General features: G+C 45.4%; 1 long non-coding RNA gene across 1 annotated transcript; it reads left to right on the plus strand.

The window, feature by feature from the left end:
- Positions 1-543: 543 nt before the first annotated feature.
- On the plus strand, positions 544-18623 carry LOC109560667 (uncharacterized). The gene is made up of 3 exons (XR_002180971.2): positions 544-676; positions 1196-1470; positions 18489-18623. It is a non-coding gene; the product is annotated as an uncharacterized lncRNA (long non-coding RNA).
- Positions 18624-27979: the final 9356 nt, after the last annotated feature.

Genomic DNA, 27979 nt, shown 5'->3' on the forward strand with positions numbered 1-27979 from the left:
GACTTGGAGAATAAGAGGCCTCAGCGGGGTGGTAGGAAGGCGCTGGGGAGGGAGGTAGTGAAGAAGGACTCCCAGGGCACCGGCCACAGGGCAGTGACTTCTATTGGGATTATGGGTTTTGCCTGGGAAGCCAAATAGCCAGGTCCAAATTCAGGATCGATTACTGCTTCCCAGGTGGCGCTAGTGGTAAAGAACCTGCCTACCAGTGCAGAAGACATAAGAGATACAGGTTCGATCCCTGGGTGGGGAAGATCCCCTGGAAGAGGGCATGGCAACCCACTCCAGTATTCTTGCCTAGAGAATCCTGTGGACAGAGGACTACAGTCCATAGGGTCACACAGAGTCAGACGTGACTGAAGCGACTTAGCCTGCATTTGCTAACCTCCAGGGCCTCAGCTGCCCTGCTTTAAAGGAGGGAACAGAATTGCATCAGAATTGAGCAAGTGAATCTCCAATGGCCAATGATTTACCAATCATGCTTCAGTGATGAAGCCAGACTAAAAAAACCCACAGGAGTTGGAGAGCTTCCAGGTCGAACCTGACCAAACAGCGGGAAGGTGACGAAACTCACCTCCACAGGGGAGGAGACTCCTGCGCTCAGGACCCCTCTGGATGTCACCCTGGGGACCTCCTCCCCTGGCAGTTCATCTGTAGCCCTTATGAAAAACTGGCAGATGTAAGTAAAGTGCTTCCCTGAGTTCTGTGAGCTGTTCTAGGAAATGATCGAGCCCAAGGAGGGGGTTGTAGGACCCCCCGATTTATAGCCAGGTCAGACAAAGTGTGGGCACCAGGGACCCACTCCTTGGGGTTGGCATCCACAGTGGGGCTCGTCTCTTGAGGCTGAGCCATTAATCTGTGGGGTCTCAGCTAACGCTGTATGCTGTCAGACCTGAGTTGAATTGTGGGACAGCTGGTGTCAGAGCTGGAGAATTGGTTGAAATGGGGAAAAACCCACGTGTTTGGCATCAGAGTGAAGAGTAGGGAGTCAAAAGCGGAAGTTTCTCTTTACATAGAGATTGGAAGCAGCCTGGTGGTGGGCTGGGGCTGGGGGACAGGGAATGACTCTTAGTGGGTGCGGGGGTCCCTTCTGGGCAGTGAGATGTTTGGAACTAGAGGAAGTGTTAGTTGCTCAACACTGAATGGACTAAATGTGGCTGTACTCGTTCCAGTGGTTAATCGCTATGTATATTTTCAGTGAGTCGTGGTCTCTGCTCTCAAGACTCAATCTAGTTGAGAAGAAAAAGCATTGACTCAGCGCACAATCTGTTCCTGCAGGAAGCAATGAAGAGAAACACCAACCCCAGCCCATCCTCAGCTGCAGCCTCGGTCCCTCCGTTTGGCCCGACCTCTCTGGTCACTTCGGTTCTAAGATTGGCTGAGGACAGCCCGCCAAGGTGCCCACCCTGACCCAGCTCTTTCCCAGGGCCTGCTTGGGAATTTGGCCATACCTGGGAAGAGCACATTTCCCAGGTATGTGCTTTTCCTTATTCTCTGGGTTTAGATTTTTTGCTCCATTTCTTTCTCCTCTACTCTTTGAGAGGTACATACTTAACCCTGCTCTAGTTTTTCAGTGGTGCCATTGTGTTTTTAACTGTACACTCAGATTAACAAAATCTCAAATTACTAACTCTGCCCTCCTGCAAGATGTGAACACCTCGGGATCTTTCGCTCCAAATGTCGCCTTTCATTTGTGTGTTATTTTTGCCCAGTGTTTTGGAATCTACTCTGGTGTTTTAACAGCCCAAAGTGGACTGTGACCATTGTTACTTTTCACAGTCATTACTTGTGTGTATGCACCACTCCTCTCGTCTCTCTTTCTGCATCTGAGCATTCTTCCTCTGGCTGTCTAGCTCCTTTGATGGTTAACTCCCTTTGTTTTCATTTGAAAATGTCTTTTTTCCCTCCTGCAAACTTGAGAAATAATTTGGGCTTCCCTGGTGGCTCAGACGGTAAAGAATCTGCCTGCATTGTAGGAGACGGAGGTTCCATCCCTGGGTCAGGAAGATCCGCTGGAGAAGGGAATGGCTACCCACTCCAGTATTCTTGCCTGGAGAATCCTGTGAACAGAGGAGCCTGGCGGGCTATTGTCCATGGGGTTGCAAAGAGTCGACACGACGGAGTGACTAACACAAAACCTTTGCTGTGGAGACGTCAACTGTTAGTGCATCATTACTGTCAGGGTCGTTTAGCTTTTCTCTCCATGCGCTTTAAAATGAGTACCAGAGCATGGTGGGAAAGCCACAGAGAGAGGAATGAGGCAGAGATCAGGCAAGAGGAGTTTAAAATGAACCCAAGTATAAAATAAACTTAAATTTCACATCTGAAGATGGGCAGGAGCAAGGGAAAAAAAAAAAAGAGGTGGTATGGGAGGAGTATGATGAATGGAAAGCCAGTGGGGAATGAATTGTTCGTTGGCTTTTCTTGCTCTGGTCCTCTTTTCTGCAGCTTGCTGAGTTACTTTGGGGCCGGGGCAAGTGGACCTAAGAACAGCAGACCTTGTGTGGTTGCTAAGAGGACAAAATGAGTTAACATTTGTAAAACATTTAGAGCAAGGCTTGACATATAATTTTTTACATGTTTATTAAATAAGCATCTTCCTGCTCTGTCATCCTTGGAGCAGTGCCTCATGGGCCAAAATGGCTGCTGGAGCACCAGCCATCATGACTGCATGCCAGAAAGGAGGATAGGACACAACATTTCCTCTCACTTTTGGGAAATGCAGTCCTCTGGCTAGGCAGCCACATGCCCAGCTAAATCAGGATTCCATCACTGAGGAGAAACATTCATTTTTATTATATGCTGCTGAGCATTCATCTCACTAAATCATGTCATTTTTATTTAATGACAAATCCCCATCTTCATTTTAATAGGGTCTTTCTACCTGAGTCATTTGTTCCTTCTCCCCTTAGGAGATTATGCCAGAGAAACAATCAAGTGTATTCATCTACATACCACACACTACCTCAGGCTCCCTGGAAAAGCCCACCCCACCCGCTGTAGCTCAGTGTCCATGACTGCCTTTAGGGGACGCAGAAGAAACGAGCCCCCAGCACACGCGGAGGGCGCACACCCGGCAGGAGAGGCTGGACCGATGCTGAGCCTGACCGCTCCTGTCCTTCTCATCTTCATGACTGAGTGACTCATTGCGAGGAAGAGGTAGTTATCTCACCATGGTTTTCCTACAGTAACAAATATCCTGTGTTTTATCAAACTGTGGTGCTAAAAGAAGAGAAACAGAATATTGGAAAGAGGGAAATTGTGTGCCTGTAAGGGAGAGGAGAGATAGGTAAAAAGCCAATCAATCTAAAGGAAAGGGGGGTGAAAGGAAACACCTGTAAAGATGGATGCAGTAGCTAGAAAACACCAAACAAGATGGACAACCTTAGTGCTGAGCCTCCAAGCCAGGCTTCAGCAATATGTGAACCGTGAACTTCCTGATGTTCAAGCTGGTTTTAGAAAAGGCAGAGGAACCAGAGATCAAATTGCCAACATCCGCTGGATCATAGAAAAAGCAAGAGAGTTCCAGAAAAACATCTATTTCTGCTTTATTGACTACGCCAAAGCCTTTGACTGTGTGGATCACAATAAACTGTGGAAAATTCTGAAAGAGATGGGAATACCAGACCACGTGAACTGCCTCTTGAGAAACCTGTATGCAGGTCAGGAAGCAACAGTTAGAACTGGACATGGAACAACAGACTGGTTCCAAATAGGAAAAGGAGTTCGTCAAGGCTGTATATTGCCACCCTGTTTATTTAACTTATATGCAGAGTACATCATGAGAAACGCTGGACTGGAAGAAACACAAGCTGGAATCAAGATTGCCGGGAGAAATATCAATAACCTCAGATATGCAGATGACACCACCCTTATGGCAGAAAGTGAAGAGGAACTCAAAAGCCTCTTGATGAAAGTGAAAGTGGACAGTGAAAAAGTTGGCTTAAAGCTCAACATTCAGAAAACGAAGATCATGGCATCTGGTCCCACCACTTCATGGGAAATAGATGGGAAACAGTGGAAACAGTGTCAGACTTTATTTTTCTGGGCTCCAAAATCACTGCAGATGGTGACTGCAGCCATGAAATGAAAAGACGCTTACTCCTTGGAAGGAAAGTTATGACCAACCTAGATAGCATATTCAAAAGCAGAGACATTACTTTGCCAACAAAGGTTCGTCTAGTCAAGGCTATGGTTTTTCCTGTGGTCATGTATGGATGTGAGAGTTGGACTGTGAAGAAGGCGGAGCGCCGAAGAATTGATGCTTTTGAACTGTGGTGTTGGAGAAGACTCTTGAGAGTCCCTTGGACTGCAAGGAGATCCACCCAGTCCATTCTGAAGGAGATCAGCCCTGGGATTTCTTTGGAAGGAATGATGCTAAAGCTGAAACTCTAGTACTTTGGCCACCTCATGCGAAGAGTTGACTCATTGGAAAAGACTCTGATGCTGGGAGGGATTGGGGGCAGGAGGAGAAGGGGACGACAGAGGATGAGATGGCTGGATGGCATTGCTGACTCAATGGACGTGAGTCTCAGTGAACTCTGGGAGTTAGTGATGGACAGGGAGGCCTGGCGTGCTGCGATTCATGGGGTCGCAAAGAGTCGGACACAACTGAGCGACTGATCTGATCTGATCTGATCTGATAAATATAGTGGGCTTGTCAGTTATAAGACAGATTTCTTAGAGTAGAAAAAATACAGCCATCTGCTATTTACAAGAGACTTACGTAAAATATAATGAAGAAAAGGATTAAGGGAAGAGTTGGAAATAGACCAAGAAAGAAAGAAAGCTGATACTGCAGTGTTGATACCAAGTGGCTTTGCAGCAAAGACACTTACTAACTAGAGATAACGAAGGTCCTTGTTTGGTAGTAAAAGGAACAATTCCTTAGGGAAGACAAACTTTGTGAGCTGCTGGGTAAATGTTTTCAAAGTATAAAAAGCCAAAATACATGGATGAAATTAATAGATCCTCAGCTGCTTCCCCTCCCTCACTTAATAATTAAGTCTGAAAGCCATTAGACTGGGCAAGGCAGTGATGGAGCCCAGAGTGTGTGTGTGGGGTGGAGGTGGGGGGTGCATGAAGGGCAACACTGAGGGGCACAGGAGGGCATCTGGGGACCATCCGGGGAGAGGAGGGAGGGTCTGTGCTGGTGAGCCCATGGTGTCAGCAACCTGGCACAGGATTTTGGAGTCCAACAAAATGAGGATGCAGCCATGGGGTGTGGTCCCTGTAGGGCCCTGATGCAGAGTTCCAACATGCAACGTGTACTTATATAGAAACACACCCATGTAGAATGGTGTGTATTCAGGCACCTATTTCCTTGCTCTGTCCCGAGAGGCCTCTATAGCAATGAGCACACCCAGCGCCCAGATCTTGGTTTCCAAATACCTCTCCAGTATGTGGAACCAGCACCCCTTGGAGAAATAGCTGATGCTAAGTCTTAGGAGAAAGGAGCAAGATGAGCCTGAAATCTTTTTGTATCAGAAAGAGAGAGCACAAAGAATGATGGAACACGGCCAGAGAGATACAGGAGGTGGGTCGAAGCCACTCTCATGGGCCAAATCAGGTGCAGTTTCAGCTTCTCCACATCTCACCAACACTTGTTTCATTCGCTCATTTTGTTTATAATGACCATCCTATATGGGTGTGAGGTGGTATCTTACTGCAGTTTTGATGTGCATTTCCTTAATGATCAGTGATGTTAAGCATCTTTTCATGTGCTTATTAGCCATTACATATCCTTAGAGAAATGTCTACTTGAGCCCTTCATCTATTTTTGAATCACGTTGTTTGTTTTATATTAATCCCTTACCAGATATAATTTGCAAATATCTTCTTCCATTCCATAATTGCCTTTTTACTCTGAGAGTGTCGTTTGCATGAATTTTTTCAGGTTTTTATTTAAAACTTATTGTAATGGGGTCCATGCAAAAGGAGAGGGTGAGAGGTGGGGAACTTGCAGGGGACACAGGAGCACGATGCCATAGCTAGGGCCACAGCTTCTGTTGGGAGGAGAGGGATAAGAAGAAACGGCCAGGATTGGGGCTGGGGGCAGGGGTGGGAGACAGAAGGGGGAGACACTGTGGCTGCATTCCCCACCCCCAGGAAGCACCTCTACCCTGGAACCGCCCCTCACTTACCCTGACCCTCTAAGAGTCCACCTCTTTGCCCACCTCTGGCCCTAGTGGCTCCTTCTTTTGCTCCCTTTGACTTGTTTTCCCTGACAGATGCTCAAGCAGGATGATGTTCAGGGCCTGACCCCAAACAACCCCACCTAATGCAGGCACAACCTTGGCCTTCCCTGCTTCTGCCCTTTCTCAGATCTCACCTTTCCCGTCTGTGGGACAATCTCTGATTTCCCTCCTTCCTCTCCCCCTCTTCCTTGGATGGGGTGGGGGGGCGGGGGGGAAGCACTGCCTCTCCAGGGAGGGGCAGCAGATAGTAGCAGGGGTGCTGGAAGGAGGTAAGCAAGAAGGACCATCAAAGGAGAAGTCCCTCAAACTCCTGGAAGGACAGGGCAGGGGTGACAAGGAGGAGAGGGGTGAGGGCAGTGGCCACTGCTGTCCTCTGATGCCCCTGCCCACGGTCCAGGCGCCAGGTATGGGGATAGGTATGTTGGGGGCCAGGTCTAATAGGGAGGAGAGAGCGGCAGGAGAAACACATTGTTAAAACCTAGCGAATTCCACTAAGAAAACGTTTCTTCGTCCTCTCCCCTCTGGAGGCTCCTTGCTTGGTGGGGGAAGTAGTGAGAAGCTGGTGTGAAGAGGAGATGGTGCCAAGGGACCATTCTCCCCTCTCCCCCACCCCACCCTCCCCAACCTGGAGCTCACTGGGGCTGGGAGGGAAGTGGCCGAGAGCTCACAGGCACCCCCAAGAGGGAGCCCACAGCTGTGGGCAGGGGGACTGCCGCTGCCATTGGGCAGACCTCACCTGTACCTCTGTTGCAGAGCTCTCAGACATGGTGAGGGCCCTGGCTTCGCACCTTCGTGTGGCCCGAAATATAAGCTGAGCTCGCATCTCGCCACACACACGACACGGCACCATCTCCTCACGTTGTCCCGTGTGTGCCCGAGGTCCATCCTTCACAGCAAAGCCTGCTTCACATTTCTCTCATTTGAAGGGCTAGGGTTAGTATGCACAAAATTTTCACCAAGTCAAATCTGTCTATTTCGTTGACCGTGTCTTTTCTCTTATTGCTGGTATCACATCCAAGAAATCATTGCCAAATCTAAAGTCACAAAATTTTACCCCTGTGCTTCCTTCTAAGAGTTTTATTGTTTTAGGTCTTAATGTAGATCTTTGATTCATGGTGAGTTCATTTTTGTATGTGGTTTAGGCAAGGATCCAACTTCATTCTTTTGCATGTGGGTATCTAGTTTTTCCGAATCCACGTGTTAAAAAAACTGTCCTTCCCTCATTGAATGGTCTTGGCACCCTTATCAGAATCATTTGACCATATGTGCAAGTGTTTATTTCTGGGTTATTCTATTCCATTAATCCATATGTCTGTCATTATGCCTGTTCCACAATATTTTGATTTCTGTAGCTTTGAAATAAAGGAGTGTGAGTCCTCTGGCTCTGTTCTTTGAGATTCTTTCAGCTAATTGGGCTTCCCCGAGATTCCGTGTGAATTTTACAATGAGTTTTTCTATTTCTGCAAGAAGCACCAGATTTCTTGGAATTTTGATAGTTATTGCATCTATCACTTTGGGTAATATTGACATGTTGGCAATACTCGACATTCCAATCCATGAACATGGACTGTGTTTCCATTTATTTATGTCTTCTTTAATTTCTTTCAGAAATGTTTCGTAGTTTTCACTGTATAATGCTCTCACCTTCTGGGTTAATTCCTGAGTATTTTATTCTTATGCTATTATGAATGGAATTGTTTTGGAATTTTCTTTCCAGATTGTTAATTGTTAGTGTATAGAAATGCAACAGATTTTTGTGTGCTGACTTTGTATCCTGCTACTTTGTTGAGTTCATTTATTAATTCCAACAGTTGTTTGGGGGGTTGGGGGTTTTTTGTGGAATCCTTAGGGATTTCGGCATATAATACCATACATCTGCAAACAGAGACTATTTTACTTCTTCCTTTCCACTTCCAATACTTTTTTCTTGCATAATTGCTTTGTTTAGAACTTCTAGTACTAGTTGAATAACAGGGGCAAAAGCACCCTTGCCTGTTTCTGATCTTGGGGGAAAAGATTTCGATCTCTCACCGTTGAATGTGGTTTTCACCATAGGATTTTCATACATGGCTTTTATTATGTTGAGGTCGCTTCCCTCTAGTTTGTTGAGTGTTTTATCATGAAAGGCTATTTAATTAAATTTTTTTCTGCATTGAGATGATTATGGTGGGGGAGGTTCCTTCACTCTGTTAACGTAGTCTAGTACATTGATCAATTTTCATATGTTAAACTATCTTGCACTCCAGGAATAAATCCAACTTGGTCATGGTGTACAATCCTTTTAACATGCTGCTGAATTCAGTCTGCTAGTATTTTGTGAAGGATTTTTACATCAATTTTCAAAAGGGATATTGCTCTGTAGTTTTCTCTTACAGCTTCTTTTTTTCTGACTTTGGCATCAGGGCAATGATGGTCTTACAGAATGAGTTAGGAAGTGTTCCCTCCTCTTCAATTTTTTGGGAAAAGTTTGAGGACTGATATTACTTCTTTGAATATTTAGTTGAATTTACCAGTTAAGCCAGCAGGTCCAGGGTTTTCCATTGTTGGGGAATTTTTGATTATTGATTCAATCTCCTTACTAGCTATAGGTCTACTTAGATTTTCTATTTCTTTGTGATGTCGTCTTGGTAGGTTTTGTGTTTCTAGGAATTGTCTACTTCATCTAAGTTATCCAATTTGCTGGCATACAATTATTCACAATATTCTCTTAAAATCTTTGTCATTTCTGTAGAATTGGTAGTCAAGTTCACACTTTCATTTCTGATTTTAGTAATTCGAATCCTCCCTCTCTGTTTCTTAGTCTATCAGACTAAAGGTTTGTCAATTTTTGTTGATCTTTTTGAAGAACTAACTCTTCTTCAAAATGTATGTGTAATGAATTCACATGTGAATTGTGAGTTCAAATGTGTAATGAGTTTTCTGGTTTTCTATTCTCTATTTTAGTGTATCCCTGTTATAATTTTTTTATTACTTTCTTCTTTCTGGCAGCTTTGGATTTAATTTGTTCTTCTTCCTAGTTCCTTAAGTTAGAAAGGTTATTGACTTGATATCTTTCTTGTTGTTTAATGTAAGCGTTTTATAGCTATTAATTTCCCTCTTGGCTTTCGCTGTATCCCATAAATTTTAGTATGTTGTGGTTTCATTTTCATCTGTCTCTAGTTATAGTCTAATCTCCCTCATGACTACATTGATCCATTGATTAAGAGTGAGCTGCTTAATTTCCACAATTTCATGAATTTTCCAGTTTTTTCTTCTGTTAATAATTTCTAACATTATCCCATTGTAGTCAGAGATGAGTCTTGTTGTATTATATCTATATTTTCATATCTATTGAGACTTAATTTGTGGCCTAACACATGGTCTGTCCTGGAGACTCTCCCACGTGTACTTGAATGTATGTTCTGTTGTGTGTTCTGTGTATGTCTGTTACGTCTAGCTGGTTTTTTGCACTGAGTCCCCTATTTCCTTACTTATCTTCTATCTAGTTGTTTTATCCACTATTGAGAGTGAGGGTTTGAAGTCTATTACCATAGAACTGTCTATCTTACCATATAACTGTCTTTAATTCTGTCAGTTTTTGCTTCATACCTTTTGCTGGTCTGTTATTAGGTGTACAAATGTTTACAACTGTTAGAGCTTCTTGCTGAACTGAACATTTTGCTAATATATAATGTCCTTCTCTGCCTCTTGCAGTCTTTTTTAAAGTTTTATATATATATTAGTACAACCTGCTGTATTTTGGTTACTGTTCGCATGGAGTATCTTTTTCCACCCTTTTACTTTCAATCTATTTGTATCTTTGAATCTAAAGTAAGCCTCCTGTAGACAGCCTATAGCTGTCATTTGCATCTACTCTGCCAAGCTCTTTTGACTGCAGAATTTAATCCATGCACATTAAGAGTAATTATTGATGGAACTCCCCTGGTGGTCCAGTGCATAAAAGTCCACCTGCCAATGTGGGAGACACGGGTTTGATCCCTGTTCTGGGAATATTCCATGTGCCGCAGGGCAATTAGGTCCATGTGCCACAACTACTGAGTCTGTGCTCTCGTGCCTGGAGCCACAGCTACTGGAGCCTGCATGGTCTAGAGCCTGTGCTCTGCAACAGGAGGAGCCGCCACAGTGAGAAGCCCACACACCACAGAGAGGAGCCCTTGCTCGCTGCAACTAGAAAAAGCCCATGAGCAGCAACAAAGACCCAGCTTAGCCAAAAATAATTTTTTTAAGTAATTACTGGTAAAGAGGGACTTACTTCTGCCACTTTTATGTTTTCTATCTGCTGTATAGCTTTTTTATCCCTGATTTTCAGCATTACTGTCTTCTTTTGTGCTTAGTTGATTTCTCATCAGGAAATATTTAATGCCTGGCTCATCTCCTTTTGCATATATCCTGTAGCTATTTTCCTTGTAACTACCATGAGGATTACATGTAGCATCCTAAAGTTATAGCACTCTAATTTTAATTTCCAGCAGCTTGACTTCAGTAACATACAAGACCTCTGCTCCCTGACAGCTCCACTCCCACGCCTTCTCCTTGGCAATTTCACGGAATTACATCTTTATACACTGTGTCCCACAGGGCCCTCCGGCTGTCTTCGCTTTTCTTCAATCTTTTTTTCTTTCTGTTACTCAAACTTGGTAACTTCAACTGTCTTATCCAAAATAGCACTGATTCTTCTGCCCACTCAAATCTGCCTCTGCATTCATCAAGCAAACTTTTCATTTCAGTTGTAAGCTCCAGAATTTCTTTTTGGTTTCTTTTTAGGTTTTCTTTATTGGTCTTTATTTAGGTCTGTTTATTGATATTTCCATTTTGTTCTCATATCATTTTCTTGACTCTCTCTACATCCTCCTCTAGTCCTTTTCATCTTTAAGGCAGTTGATTTAAAGTCTTCGCCTAGTTGATCTGCCCTGAGTTCTGTCAGGGACAGTTTCTATTGATTTTTTTTTTCCTTTGAATGGACCATACATACCTGTTTCTTTGAATGCCTTGTGATTTTTTTTTGAAAACTGGACATTTGAATCTAATGTCCTAGCTCTGAAAATCATATTCTCCCCTCTTTCCCCTCAGATTTTTCCCTCTTTTCCAGGGTTTTGCTGTTGATTGTTTTATTGATTTTGTTTTTTAATTATTGTAGGCTGTCTGTGCTATACCTGTGGCATAAACTTAGTCTTCTAAGGTCCTTTCTGAGCATTTCCCTGGATATATAGTTACTTTCTAGTTTTCCCCATATGTGCAGTTGTTTCTGGATGTTCTAATCTCTAATCTTTAAGAAAAGGACAAAGTGAAAAATGAAGGAGGATATAAAGGGGATGCCAGCCCTTAGGTCCCCTGGCAGTCGCTTCTGCCTGAGGGGGAGGGACTTGCAGTGATGGGAAGGTGCACCTCTGTGACTGGAGCAGCAACCTGCCATCAGAACACAAATCGCCCAAAGCTGCAGGACAGGGTCCTACTCCCCATATCAATTCCCAGGGTCTATGCAGGTGGCTCCAAGATCATGGGCACAGCCACCTGCCCTGGGCTAGAGACGGGGGTTCGGTAGATGCTACTGTGCAAGAGCTTAATTTTACCAAAATTAACCACTCTTTACCACCCAGCCCTTCCCCCTTGAAATTGTAAGGCTTCAACGGACTCAATTTCAAAAGCAGTTGCATCATTCAGGGCCAGTGCTGTGGTCCACGGAGACGGCAATGGCAACCCACTCCAGTACTCTTGCCTGGAAAATCCCATGGAGCCCGGTGGGCTGCAGTCCATGGGGTCATGAAGATCCCATGGAGCCCGGTGGGCTGCAGTCCACGGGGTCATGAAGAGTCAGACATGATGAAGCGACTTAGCAGCAGCAGCAGCAGCTACGGTCGAGGTGGGGAGACGGATTCTGCAGCTTCCTACTCTGGCCTTTTCCCAGAATCCTCCCTCATAACTCTGAGTACCTGCTACACATGGGAACAGACGAAGTTCAGGGACATCAAGATGAAGGAAACAGTGTCTTATCTCAAGAAGACAACCACTGACATGGGAGAAATTGGACGTTGCAGCCAGGAAAACTGATGCAACCCCTGGCTCTGGTGCCTACAGCTGTGTAACCCTGGAGTCCACAGCTCTGTTTGTTCCGAGTATCAGGCTCCCGACCCAGAAAGCATTATGATAGTAACTGCTGTGAAAATTCAGCAGAATGGCCCAGGAGAGCACCTCCTGTGGTGGTCAGCACTCAGGAAACCATTTTTTTCCTATCTCCATGGAAACAGCCCTCAAAGTCCTCAGACTCACTCTGCCCCAAAGCTGAAAATCTCAGAGGGGAAACCATTTTCAAAATCAAAAGAGTGACCTCTCAGAACAGATTGCTCTAGCCTGCTGTGATCCCGAGCAGAGGTGTGCCCTATGCCTGCCAGGGGACAAGCCAGACCTGCCCAAGGTTAGGTAAGACGTAGGAACTAAAGGGGAGACCCAAAACACGGAAACCTGAAATTCTAAACCCAGGTCTACATTCATTCAGTCAGTCATCCATTCGTTCATTTGGTGGTTCAATCGTCCATTCATCCTTTCTATCATCCATTTGCCCATTCGATCAATCATCCACTTGATCATTCAATTGTCCGTTCATCATTCAATCAATCGTCCATTCAATCATTGATTCTTTCAATCATCCATGCCTGCAGTGGACACACTTGCACGCTGTGAAGGACACACATAGGTGTGTATCAGGCAGGACACACACAAGGACAGTCACAGAGACTCAGATGCAGTGGCCCAGCGCTCCAGCCAGCACAGCTGTAAGGCAAGGCACCCTCCCAACAACATGATGAATTGCACACTGTGATGCAAAATGAAAAAGCCAGACACAATCGAGAATATAAGAAAGGATTCCATGTGCATCAAGTTCAAAAAAAGGCAAAGCAGTCCATGGTATTAGAAATCAGGGTTGTGAATCGGGGGAGTGGAAGGGGAGAGTGCAAGAAGACTCAGGGGCAAGGGGCTCCCCCTGCTGCTGGCATGCTGTCTTCTGGCTTGGGAGTGGATCACATGGGTGGCCAGGATGGTGAAAAGTCAAGCTTGCCATGTGCTGTGACAGACTGGCTTTCGGGATAAAAACTAAGAGTAGAAAGAGCTGGTGAGCAGGATTTGACAGGCACAGGCTGTTCTGGATTAGGAGCCGAGAGCATTTAGCAGTGTGAAGGGCTGAATGCTAGTACTGCACTCCTGGTGAACACCTGCTGGTGAACCTCACTGCCCACAGCCCCAGCAGGGTCCAGGAGAGACACAGATGCTTGCTGGCTCTGCAATTAGAGGGGACAGGCGGATGGTGCATGGATCTGGATGGTCCCAAGGGCTCAGGCAGCCATGATCAGCTTTACAACAGACGTAGACCAGACAGCCAGCCCTCGTGTGAGCATCGTCCTCCGTTCTAGACTGCTGCAGCCTCAGAAAAATGACATCTGAGCTCTGGACCACCACAATCCCTACCCCTCTGCAGGTCACCTCTGATTATCTGGGCATCTCCCACCTGGGTTCCCATTCTGATGTTCAGCAGGAGAAAGTCAGAGAAAGGGTCAGGGTGAGGATGGAGGGTGGTCTGTCCAGATGGGGTTCATTGCTGCAGGTCTGTGGCACCTCTCCAGGATTTGCTGTGACCCATACTTCCTTTCTCTCAATGCATTTAGACTGAGAGCTGATATGGAATTGCAGCAGTAATATAAAAGCTTGTATTCCTGACCAGCTTTGTATCCTCAGAGCCTGGCACACAGTGGGGGCTCAGTACTTCTTCAGTGACTTAATATAGTTTCCTCCAGCTTACAATTTTAAATATAGCAATATATACAACACAAGGCTTCCCAGGTGGTGCAGTGGTAAAGAATCCACCTGCCAACACAGGAGACACAGATTCAATCCCTGGGTCAAGAAGATGCCCTGGAGAAGGAAATGACAACCCACTCCAGTATTCTTGCCTGGAAAATTCCATGGATCCTGGCAGGCTACAATCCATGCAGTCGCAAAGAGGCAGACACAACAGAGCACACACACACACATATATAACACACACTTCTTACTCTAGCTGAGCTAATATTTTTAAGATAGAAGTCACTTCTTTTTTTAATATTTATTTGGCCGTGCCAGGTGGTAGCTGCAGCACACGGGACCTTCGCTCTTTCTCGCAGCAGGATCTTTTAGTTTCAGCCTGCGAACTCTTAGCTGTGGCATGTGGAGTCTGATTCCCTGACCAGGGATCAAACCTGGGTGTCCTGCTTTGGAAGCTTGGAGTCTTAGCTACTGGACCACCAGAGAAGTCCCTGAGCTAATATTTACTAAGGGCTTATTACATGACAGGCCCTGCTGTAAGCAAGACACGGATGAATACGTGTAGTTGCCCCTGCGTGTAATTTTCGCAGCTCTGACCAGTGGCGTTGCTACTGCCTTCCTTGTATGGATGACACAGTGGCAGAGGAGAGCTATGCAACACCCACGATCACAACCCGTCATCTCATCTAAGCCTCCTGTTATGGACTGAATGTCTGAATCTCCCTGCAATCCACACGTTGACATCTTAATGCCTGGTGTGATGGTATTAGGAGGTGAGGCCCTCGTGAATGGTGTCAATGCCCTCACTGCTCACAGTGCAGTGGCTCTTGGGAACCTGTTTCCTTGGAAACAGCCTAGATCTTCCTGCTTCCCTAAGGCCATCATGCTGATCCCCCATCTCTCGGGATGCTGTAGCACCCATCACACTGCCGTGAACACTGGACAAGAGCTCGATGCTCAGTTGATGGTGACCAGAGAGCAGATCAGAATGACAGTTCATTGGCTGGCTGGGTTGGATTTACTGTTGGGAATTTCATGTAAGACAAGGCGTCTTCCAGGCTTGTCTCCAACTGGCCTCCCCAGCTGTGGTCACTCTACTCCCAGAATGTTCTCAATGTTGCCACACATGTACCCTCCACACCACCTTCAGTGCAAGGCCAGGAGAGACGGGCCAGAAGAGACAGCCTCCTGGCACAAGGCAGGCCCATGCTTTTCCCCACAGGGTGAACCTGACATCTTCACCTGGGCCAGAGGCCGAAAAGGACAAAGGTCATTGGTGGTGCGAGAGCAAGGGTCTATCTATTCTCTTTCATTTCTTCTTTTGTTTACTTGGGTCCTCTCTCTTTTCTTCTCAGTGAAACTTATTAGAAGTTTGTCACTTTTATGTTTAAAGAAAAAACAGCTCTTATTTTTATATTGTTTTTATTTCTGATAAAATAAAAATTCGGATTCATTTCCTCTCTGATCTTTATTATTTCTTTCTCTTTGCTGACTTTTGGTTTTGTTTGTTCTTCTTTTTTTAGGTGGTAGATTAGGTTGCTTATTTGACAGTTTTCTTATTTCTGGAGGAAGGCCTATATTGCTATGAACTTTCCTCTTAAAACTTTTTACAGCATGACATTGGATTTTTAAGTCTGTATTTTCATTTTCCTTTGTCTCAAGGTCTTTATTGACACAGAATAACTTGAGTATTACTAACCCATGTTCCTGGGAGAAAGAAATTTACTATCTAAAGGTCAGTATTTTGTCCAGTTCCTTTGTCTTTGACTTAATAGTTGTTGCCATTGAGTCACTAAGTCAAATCCAACTCTTTTGCAACCCTGGGACTATAGCCCTCCAAGCTTCTCTGTCCGTGGAATTCTCCAGGCAAGAATACTGGAGTGGGTTGCCATTTCCTGCTCCAGGGGATCTTCCAGACTCAGGGATCAAACTCAAGTCTCAGGGATAAAACTCAAGTCTCCTGCATCACAGGCAGATTCTTTACCACTGAGCTACAGGGAAGCCAGACTTAACAGTATCCAGTTAAAACACTGCTCTCCAAAATAACTGATGTTGATTGTTGGTTCTTTCCCTTCCCACCTCCTTCACAGGGGCTCAGTACTCATTGTAAGAGTTAGGTTCATTTGTTACCGTTTGTTTTTATTTCCCCACTCATCATGGTTGCTTTTCATTGTTTATTTGAGGGTGCACTACTATGGTTCTTGGGTGGCCCTATGTGGCATGGCTTGTAAGAGTAGAAATAGAGGAAAATGATAGAATGGGAAAGACTAGAGATCTCTTCAAGGAAATTAGATACCAAGGGAACATTTCAGGAAAAGATGGGCACAATAACAGACAGAAACGGTATGGACCTAACAGAAGCAGAAGATATTAAGTAGAAGTGGCAAGAATACACAGAATATACAAAACAGATCATGACCCAGATAACCATGATGGTGTGATCACTCACCTAGAGCCAGACATTCTGGAGTGTGAAGTCAAGCGGGCCTTAGGAAGTATCACTTCAAACAAAGCTAGTGGAGGTAATAGAATTCCAGCTGGGCTATTTCAAATCCTAAAAGATGATGCTGTGAAAGTGCTGCACTCAATACACCAGCAAATTTGGAAAACTCAGCAGTGGCCACAAGACTAGAAAAGGCCAGTTTTCATTCCAATCCCAAAGGGCAATGCCAAAGAACGTTCATACACAATTGCACTCATCTCACACTCTAGCAAAATAATGCTCAAAATTCTCCAAGGGAGGCTTCAACAGTATGTGAACAGAAAACTTCCAGATGTTCAAACTGGATATAGAAAAGGCAGAGAGGAACCAGAGATCAAATTGCCAACATCTGTTGGATCATGAAAAAAGCAAGAGAGTTCCAGAAAAGCATCTACTTCTGCTTCATTGACTACGCAAAGCCTTTGACTGTGTGGATCACAATAGACTGTGGAAAATTCTTCAAGAGATGGAAATACCAGACCACCTTACCTGCCTCCTGAGAAATCTGTATACAAATCAAGAAGCAACAGTTAGAACCAGACATGGGACAATGGACTGGTTCCAAATTGGGAAAGGAGTATGTCAAGGGTGTATATTGTCACCCTGCTTATTTAACTTATATGCAGAGTGAAAGTGAGTGAAGTCACTCAGCCATGTCTGACTCTTCGCAATCCCATGGACTGTAGCCTATCATGCTCCTCTGTCCATGGGATTCTCCAGGCAAGAGTACTGGAGTGGGTTGCCATTTCCTTCTCCAATATGCCATTTCCTTCTCCAATATGCAGAGTACATGATGTGAAATGCCAGAGTGGATGAACCACAAGCTGGAATCAAGATTGCTGGCAGAAATATAATAACCTCAGATATGCAGATGACACCACCCTTATGGTAGAAAATGAAGAGGAACTAAAGAGCCTCTTGATGATAGTGAAAGAGGAAAGTGAAAAAGCTGGCTTCAAATTCAACATTCAAAAAACTAAGATCATGGTATCTGGTCCCATCATAGAAACAATGGAAACATTGACAGACTTTATTTTCTTGGGCTCCAAAATCACTGCAGATGGTGACTGCAGCCATGAAATTAAAAGATGCTTGCTCCTTGGAAGAAAAGCTATGACCAATCTAGATGCCATATTAAAAAGCAGAGCATTACTTTGCCAACAAAGGTCCATCTAGTCAAGGCTATCAGTAGTCATGTATGGATGTGAGAGTTGGACCATAAAGAAAGCTGAGCACCAAAGAATTGATGCTTTTGAACTGTGGTGTTGGAGAAGATTCTTGAGAGTCCCTTGGACTGCAAGGAGATCAAACCAGTCAATCCTAAAGGAAATGAGTCCTGAATATTCATTGGAAGGACTGATGCTGAAGCTGAAGTTCCAATACTTTGGCCACCTGATGCAAAGAACTGACTCACTGGAAAAGACCCTGATGCTGGGAAAGCTTGAAGGCAGAAGGAGAAGGGGGCAACAGGGGATGAGATGGTTGGACGGCATCACCGACTTGTTGGACATGAGTTTGGGCAACCTCCAGGAGTTGGTGATGGACAGGGAAGCCCTGGGCAACCTCCAGGAGTTGGTGATGGACAGGGAAGCCCGGCATGCTGCAGTCCATGGGGTGGCAAAGAGTAGGACACAACTGAGCGACTGAACTGATTATGGTTCTAAGAATGGGAGATTTAACCAAAAAAAGTGGTTCAGGGTTAGGACCCTGTACTTCCACCACAAAGGACATACATCTATCCCTGGACGGGGAACTAAGATCCTGCCGTGAGGTGCAGCCAAAACCAAAGTACCCTTGAATGAAATTTGCTCCCACTCCCACCCACCCCCACAGGTAACCAAACACCCTCTGCAGTTGCTAGTTTATCCTGCATTTCTCTGCACAAGTGAGCAGGTGTCTGTGTCTTTTCTTCGACCCCCATCTTTCTTACATGAATGGACCATGCTACAGATGTACTCGTGCGTGCAGTCCTTACATGTATCAGTATGTCCCAGTAATCACTCTGCTTCTGTTCACAGAAATCATCTTCATTCATGGGTACAGCTGCACCGTGTGGATACACCCTGTTTATTTAACCCTCCCTGTGTGGGCATTTGCACTGGTTCCAACATTTTGCAGTGACAAATCATGCTCAATAAATAACCTCACAGGTATGTGTTTTCATATTGTTTGACAAGTATCCTCAGGATGGATCCCAAGAAGTGGGAGGAGAAGGACATGAGTGCATGCGTGGTTTTGCTAGTTATTGCCACATTTCCCTCCAGAAGGGTTGGGCAGGTTTGCATGCCTTCTAGCAACCTACAAGAGGGCGTTTCCCCAGAGCCTCCCCATCCTACTGTGCAATTATTTAAGGTTTTGGCAGTGTGGTAAGTGAGAAATAGTATCTCACTATTGTTTTAATTTGCATTTCTCTAGTTATGAATAAGGTTGAATATATTTTTTCATGTTTGAGTCTCTTTTTTTTAAATCTTTTTGCAAACTATTTGGGTCTTTTCCCTGTCTGTTTTTTAGTCTTTTGTCAATTTTTAAAAGAGCTCTTGATACATTAAGTGTACTACAAAGGGACAGACAGGAACAACTCTTTGTAGTCTATGTTGTAAACATTTTCTCTGAGTTTTTCAGTTCAGTTTTTATCTGGTTTATGGTGTTTTCTGTCATGCAAATACTTCTTATTTGTATGTAGTCAAATGTATCAAACCTTTTTCCTTGATTGCCTCTGGATTTTGCATCAGAGGCCCTCCCTACACCATAGTTAACAACAAATCCACCTCTCTTTTCTTCCATTCCTTGTGTGGCCTTATTTTTTACTTCCTAATTTACTTGGATTTTATTCTTGTGTATAGAGTTATGCTATTGTTCAGTCACTAAGTCATGTCTGGCTCTTTGCAACGCCATGGACAGCAGTAGGCCAGGCTCCTGCATTCCAAACTCTCCCGGAGTTTGCTCAAACTCATGTCCATTGAGTCGGTGATGCCATCCAACCATCTTGTCCTCTGTCCACCTCCTTCTCCTCATGCCCTCGATCTTTCCCAGCATCAGGGTCTTTTCCAATGAGTCGGCTCTTCGCATCAGGTGGCCAAAGTATTGGAGCTTCAGCATCAATCTCTCTGGTGAATATTCAGGGTTGATATCCTTTAGGATTGGCTGGTTTGATCTCTTTGCAGTATGGAAATAATTTTATTTTCTTCCAAATGACAATCCAATTGTCCCAGCAGGTTTTCTAAAAGACTCACCTTTACACCATAATTGGAGTCATTCCCTTGTCACACACACAGCTCCTCATAGACTTGGGGCTGATTCTGCATTTTCTTCCCTAATTTTGCGATGTGCCACCCCAGTCTTTTCTATAGAAGCTTGATGGGGGGCATTAATACTGGTTGGGTCAGTCTCCCTCATAGTTTTTCCATGCTTTTCTAGCTATTTTTGTTTTTCCACATTAATTTCAGGATCAACTTGCCTGACTCCATGAAGCAGCTAATATTTTTACTGGAATTGCTTTGAATTTGTAAAGCTGTGAAACGTCTTTGTAAAGCTGAGTCTTTCCATCCAAAGAGATGTCTTTCAGTCAGTTCAGTTCAGTTCAGTCGCTCAGTCGTGTCCGACTCTCTGCGACCCCATGAATCGCAGCACGCCAGGCCTCCCTGTCCATCACCAACTCCCGGAGTTCACCCAGACTCACGTCCATCGAGTCAGTGATGCCATCCAGCCATCTCATCCTCTGGCGTCCCCTGCTCCTCCTGCCCCCAAACCCTCCCAGCATCAGAGTCTTTTCCAATGAGTAAACTCTTCGCATGAGGTGGCCAAAGTACTAGAGTTTCAGCTTTAGCATCATTCCTTCCAAAGAAATCCCAGGGCTGATCTCCTTCACAATGGACTGGTTGGATCTCCTTGCAGTCCAAGGGACTCTCAAGAGTCTTCTCCAACACCACAGTTCAAAAGCATCAATTCTTCGGCGCTCAGCCTTCTTCACAGTCCAACTCTCACATCCATACATGACCACAGGAAAAACCATAGCCTTGACTAGACGAACCTTTGTTGGCAAAGTAATGTCTCTGCTTTTGAATATGCTATCTAGGTTGGTCATAACTTTCCTTCCAAGGAGTAAGCGTCTTTTAATTTCATGGCTGCAGTCACCATCTGCAGTGATTCTGGAGCCCAGAAAAATAAAGTCTGACACTGTTTCCACTGTTTCCCCATCTATTTCCCATGAAGTGATGGGACCGGATGCCATGATCTTCATTTTCTGAATGTTGACCTTTAAGCCAACTTTTTCACTCTCCACTTTCACCTTCATCAAGAGGCTTTTTAGTTCCTCTTAACTTTCTGCCATAAGGATGGTGTCATCTGCATATCTGAGGTTATACATCTGTTCAACTCTACTTCTGCATCTTTCAAGACTGCTTTAAAATGGTCATTGTGGAGGTTTGTACATTGCTGGCTAAATTTATTCCTGAGTAGTTTGCTCCAACTGGAAATGAAATTTTTCTCGACTGTCTCACGTTTATTGTTTATATCTAGGAAGGCTACTGACTTTTTAATGTTAACTTGGGGTAAAGCTACCTCACTGCCTTCTCTTTAAATCATGGATCCCCTAGGATTTTCCAGATATATTGTCATGTCATCTGCAATAGAGATGGCTTGTTTTTTACCAATTGTTATTATACCTCTTGTCTGAGACATGCAGATGGTAGGGGAGGTTGCCAGGGACCTGCCCCGGCTGATCCAGGGTATTCGAAGGAGAGACGGCCTAGGCGACTATTTATATGCTAATTAGAGATATAAAGAATAAAAGAATGAGGATAGCTCAGTAGGAAAATTCAGTGGAGAAAAGAGGCTGAGTAGCTTGGTTTACGCGGGAGACCAATAAAACTTCAAGACAAGAAGTTTGCACCACTTACGTAGGCCGCAGGCGCCTCTCGAATAGCGGAAGGTGCCTCACCCTAGACACCTTCTCGAGTGGGTCTTAGAAGCCCAGGCATAATTAGTAAGCATGGTGGGTTCCGCGCTCCAGATGGAGACTTCAGCCAGAATGTGAAAAGAATGACATGGGGAGACCAGGCGCTGGTGAGCTAGGCCCGTAGCTTTATTTTCAACAGGGGTTTTTATACCCTAAGTTACACATAGAGGATAATAGGGGATGCAAAGTCAGCAGTCTTTGATTCTTATCAAAAACCAGGGTTTCTTTCCTGCAAATTTATCGTATACAAATGGTTTAGGTGATTTACCTCATCTTCTGGCCAGAAGGCCTACTAACATTTTATGACTCTTGACAAGGACTTATCAACAAAGATTTATTTTCTCTAAGAGTAATTATTTTAAGGTTTGGCGCCATCTTTCGAAGATAAAATTGCATTCCTATAGGGTGTATGTGTAATGGGTTTACAACAAAGGAAAGAATTTATTACCTTAAGGGTCTAAAGTTACTGACACCAAGGCCACTACTTATTTTTTCTATATACCAACTATATTAATTAATACATATTCAAGGATGCAATTTAGGGGATGTGAAAACTTGGCAGCAAGCATTGGCTCATCAATGAAATCCTTTACTAGTCTTATTCTGACAGTTTCTAACTCTCTGAGAGGCTCTAAGCTATTTGAATATCTTAAGCTTCCCGTGCCTCTCAAGGCTGGGAGACTGTAAACAATCGTATGCATAGCTGTAGGAGTCCGGGTAAACTTGTCAGGCGAGTTAGAGAGCCATCAGAGGGGTTTGGATTTAAACACTCCTAATTGCCCAGGAACTTTATTAATTGGAGCTGTAAGTTAACTCTTTGACAGAGAGAGTGAGATGGTGGTAGGGGACAGCCCCCAGTAAAGTCAGAGGTGAGAGCACAAAGCAATAAAGTAGGCAGACTCTGGTTTTTGGGGGGGTAGATGCTCGAGAATATCCGGGCGGACTCCTGAGGCTCGATCCCGCCTTTGCGTATGCCAAGCCTCCTTTCTCAAGACCTTTGTCACGAGTGGAATGCCTCACCGGCTCCCGGCAGGAGGTGGTGGGCATTTGTGTCTTGTTCGTGATCTTGGAGGAAATGCCTCTAGCCTCTCCATAAAGTAACCGACCTGCTTCAGGACTGAGGTGCATCATGTCAGATGCCTGTAAACAGCGTGAACGTGCTCACTGCCACTGAACTGTGCACCTAAAAATGGCTACAATGGCTTATTGCATGTATATTTTACCATTTTTTTAAAAAGATATTTTCTCAATTAATAGTCTATTGTGATATTGAATTTTATTAAAGACCTGCTGCTGCTAAGTCACTTCAGTCATGTCCAACTCTGTGCGACCCCATAGACGGCAGCCCTCCAGGCTCCCCCGTCCCTGGGATTCTCCAGGCAAGAACACTGGAGTGGGTTGCCATTTCCTTCTCCAATGCATGAAAGTGAAAAGTAAAAGTGAAATCGCTCAGTTGTGCCCAACTCTGTGCGACCCCATGGACTGCAGCCCACCAGGCTCCTCTGTCCATGGGAGTTTCCAGGCAAGAGTACTGGGGTGGGGTGCCATTGCCTTCTCCTATACAAGACCTATCCATGGAGAAAACTATGAATTTTTTACTTAGAGTTGTTAATGTAATATATGATAGTAATGGATTCCCTAATAATGAACAAACTTTACCTTCTTAAAATAAACCCGTCATGATGTATTATTTTTGTGCTAGATGCCAGCTACTGCTGACACTTAGTACTTCTGCACTGTCGTGATACTGGTATGCAAGTTTTCCCCTTTATATTGTCTTTATCTGTTTTAAGTCCCTGATATTATCATATTGATAGTGTCATAAAAGGAATTAGGAAGCTTCCTTTTCTACTCTCTGAACACTTTATGGTGTTCTGGGACTATCTGGTCTTTGAAGCTTGGTAGAATTTCCCTGTGAATGTCTGGGCCTAAGACTTTTCTGGGGTAGTTTGTTGGTAACTTTCTGATGAACACTGTTGTTATTCAGTTGCTAAGTAGTACTCGACTCTGTGACCCCATGGACTGCAGCACACCAGGCCTCCCCGTCCCTCAATTATCTCCCAGAGTTTGCTCAAATTCATGTCCATTGAGTAAATGATGCCATCCAATTATCTCATCCTCTGTTGTCCCCTTCTCCTTCTGCCCTCAATCTTTCCCAGCATCAAGGTCTTTTCCAATGAGTCAGCTGTTTGCATCAGGTGGCCAAAGTATTGGAGCTTCAGGTTCAGCATCAGTCCTTCCAATAAATATTCAGGGTTGATCTCCTTTAGATTGACTGGTGTTATCTCCTTGCTGTCCAAGCGACTCTCAAGAGTCTTACGAACATCCTATTCTCATTTAACCACATATGAAGAGCTGTCCAACGAGCACCCACTAGACAAACCTGCTCCCACCTGTGCCACTGGCTTCAGGGTCTTTTGAATACTGAGTTCTTTTAAGGCTCAGAGCAAGCTTCACCGCAAGGCTCAGCTGCAGAGGGGCCCTGACCACACAGCACGGCACAGCCAGACTCGACCTGGTAGATTCATGGCTGCAGGGCCTGCGAAGTCTGCTCTTGGGGTTAGATGGATAAAACTGGAGAGTTGAGGTAAATCGTCACGTAAAACTAGGTCAAGGGCACTGTCTGCCATGTCTGCTGTGCGAACAAGCCACTCATGGCAAAAAAGCATGAGGACGCACATTTGCAGTGGTCCCAGAACCACTTCACTGGAAAACTCACTGTCATTGGAAGATTTTATAAGCGAAGCAGACATTGCAGGCCAGGATGCTTAACATGTCTTGTAGCCTTTTGACTTCTCTGGCTGACGGTCTGAGCTCGTAACCTCAAAGAACAGCGACCTAAGAGATGCTGAGTCAGGAACCACGGCTTCCAGGTGCCCTGACCTCCTCTGTCGCACCCTTATCCACCCTGGCCACTCACAAGCTCTTCTCCCTCCAGACACCTCCCGCCACGTCAGGCCAGGAAAAATCAGAAAACAAAACACCCCGAGGAGCCATGAACACAGCTTTATTATTTTAGTTCTTTCATTTCTTTGTCATGGAATTGGAACCAGCAAAACAGAACATCAAATGTCAGGCTGGTGATTTTCTGCTTCAAAAACTGGCAAATCCCACTGTGAGTCTTACCACCACTTTGCTTCCATTTTACAACTAAAAAAGCCAGGCTTTGGGTGGGGGGAAACTAAAAGGCTTTTCATGGAGGGTCACAGTCTTCCCGCACCTCCCTCCCCACATCAGGTGAACTGGGCGTGTCCTTGGTCCCATGCTTCTGCCTCCTCTTTCTAAACCAGCCATGTCAAAGGTACATAGGGTAGAGAAGGGCTTCCCTGATGGCTCAGTGGTAAAGAATCTGCCCACAACGCAGGAGATACAGTCCCTGGGTCAGAAAGAACCCCAGGAGAAGGAAATAGCAACCCACTCCAGTATTCTTGCCTGGAGAATCCCACGGAGAGAGGAGCCTGGTGGGCTACAGTCCATGGGGTCGCCAAAGAGTCGGACAGAACTCAGCAACTAAACAACAAACCGAATACAGTATGATACCCGAAAATCGTAAAAATATTGATAAATCTGACTACCAGAAAAAGGCCATATTAAAAAGAAAGCATCTAGAAAGCTGGAAGTCAAACTGGAAAACACGCGCAATTCACATAACAGAGAAAAGGCTAGAAAGATGTCTTTCAAGTCATCTCCCTCCCAGGAAACACTGCCTCTCAATTGGGCACAGGACCTTCATGAGCAGGTCAGAGATGAGAGGCCTCACACATCACAAGACAAATGTGACCCGACTGCAGACCCTGAGGAGCACAAGGGTCCAGATACCCTCCCCTAGGACTGACTGGGGGCCTGAAGGCCCTGAGGGCCTGAAGACTTTGCACCCAAAGTAATTCTCCAGCCACAGCAGCAAAGGGAGGGAGATTCAGGTGGAGGGGAATTCGGAGGTGGGGCAGCTGAGTTGAGGGCAGGGTGCTACAGAAGAAGAGATGCCCAGGGGAGGGAAAGTTGCCGGGGGTGGGGGGTCCATCTGGTGTCTGTGCTCCAACACCAACCTGCTCAAATGCGGGTGATGTCCTCGAGGCTCACATAAGCACTTCTGAGGACAGAACAATTCGCAGACCCAGAGTCACTTGAGGCCCCTCCAGCCAGCCCAGCGTGGAGAAACTTCATGAACACAGCGTTAAACAGGGATGTCCCGGAGGGTAGACCTCAGGACAGCGGGGGGGACACTCTCCCTCTAAAGGCTGCTCCAGACCCGCCCCAATTGGCTCAGAAACAGACCCCAAAAGGGTCAGCTTCATCCACAGGAGCTTAATTGATGGCCAGGAGAGAAACATCCTTTAAAGTAAGACGATAAAGCTCAGCATCCAACCACGAAAACATGACAGTATCAGGCGCCCAATGAAAAACTTCCTGCACATGCACAGTAGCAGGAAAACAGAGGTAGTGAACAGGAAGTAAGTCAGCAGGAAGACCGGAAACGACAGGCAAGATGGAATCAAAAGACAGTGGTTCTAACTGTGCACTGCATGTGTGAGGGTATTTTTTTTAGAGTATGACAAGAGAAATGGAAGATTTTAAAAATTCAGTCAAGGTTACAGAGATGAAGAATACAAAATCTGATACGGAAAACACTCAGCCTCAGTGGACAACAGCTTAGATGCCACAGAAGAGATCAGGGAACTGAAGATGAGAAATAGAAACCGTCCACAATGAAGTACACACGGAAAAAGGCTGAAGGGAGATCAAACAGCCTCGCTGACCTGGCGCCCACATCAAAAGGTCTGAAATACCATTACTGGAGTTGCAGGAGGCAAGGAGAGCAGAGGAAGGGAAAAAAGATATTTGAAGAAACAATACTTGGAAACTTCCTAATTTGATTTTAAAAAATGATAAATCCACAGATCAAAGAAACTCAACAAACCCTCAACAGGGTAAACATACACCTCCCCTGCCAAGCACATCATGTTCAAGTTACAGAAAACCAGTGATGAAGAGAACTTCAGAAGCTAGGAAAGGAAGGCGCGTTGCATCTAGTGGGGGAAAGAAGGTGTATCAGTCAAGAAATAGAAGCCACACAATAACAGGAGGAAAATTCCAATATAAGGAATTACACACAGTTACAGGAGACTGCCCACTAAAGTGTACAGGACTTTAGTATATGTGCTGCCTAAGCAAGCACTGAAGTATAATGAACTTTAAAAAACAGGGGAATGGGAGGCTTGAGGCAGAGGGTCCGAAAAGGAACGAGCTGGGAGAAGCGTGGCATCATGGACCTTGGGGGATGGCAGCATCCTGCAGGGAGGCAGCGGGGCGGAGGAATTCAGACCTCGTTTGCAGGGGCTCAGGTGTGATGCACCTGCTGATGGAGCTGCCAAGGTTCTGCAGGCCAGGGCTGGTAAGCAGAGAGCCCCTGCCAGGGTTTCAGCACCTCACTTGGGCAGGGGGAGAAAGGCTCCCTGGGAGCTGGGCATGGTACCAGGCACATGCCAGGACACTTCCGGCTAGGGTGCTGTGGACGCTCACTGGCAGCCACAGTGGGGTGTCAGAGCAACCTGTGCTTCTGGCAGGCACATCAGAGCCCAGGAAGGCAGGACTCTGGGCTCCAGCAGCCCCATCCTCCTGCAGTGCCCCTACCCGCCAGCACCCTCCAGTGACCACACCTGCTGCCAGGGCATGAAGCCAAGCACAGACTTTGTACACGGACACCAAGGCCAGCAGCACAGAGGAAAACAGGTACCACGGAGATGAGGCAGGGCCATCTCCAAAGAAACAAAAATTAGAGGACTAAGATGTCCACCCAGAACTACGTCCCATGAAAACACCCTTCCACAATAAAGGTCACACAGCAGTTCACCGGAGGAGTTCACGGCTTTTCCAACAAGGGGTGCTGGGGCAGGCGCATGTTCACAGTCAGAGACCATGACCTCACACCTTACATACAAACTCACTCACAATGGACCAGGGGCTGAAGTATAAAACATCAAACTATGAAACGTCTATAACACAATAGGAGAAAATCCTTAGGGGCTGAAGCCAGGGAAAAGGGTTCTGGCCATCAAAAGTCCATCAGAGGAAAACCCTGATAAACTGGATCCCATCAATAGTAACTGTGTTCGCTGTGCAACACACCCCACGTTCGAAGGATGAAAAGAGCAATCACACGCTGGGAGAATATGTCTGCAGACTGTATCTGCAAGGAATAAAGAACTCTTTAAAGAACTCAATAAAGAACTCTCAAGACTCACTCAAGATAAAACTGTGACAACACCAAATGCTGACGAGGATGCAGAAACCAGGTCAACCGTGCACTCACAGGATGTAAAGTGACACAGCCACTCCGGAACATGGTACGGAGCTTTCTTACATAACTGCATGCAGGCTTCATATAACCCGAATTACTCAGATCAACTCCCAGACCCCCACCAGGGCCAATGCTGTGGCTGGACCAGCCCTTCTGGTTTCTGTGGTCCCTGGATGCACTTCAGCAAAAGCCATCAGAGAGGGAATTCCCCTGTGGGCCAGTGGTTAGGAGTCCAAGTTTTCACTGCCAAGGGC

Source organism: Bos indicus, chromosome 1 (assembly GCF_029378745.1).
Source record: "Bos indicus isolate NIAB-ARS_2022 breed Sahiwal x Tharparkar chromosome 1, NIAB-ARS_B.indTharparkar_mat_pri_1.0, whole genome shotgun sequence".
Taxonomy (NCBI): Eukaryota; Metazoa; Chordata; class Mammalia; order Artiodactyla; family Bovidae; genus Bos; species Bos indicus.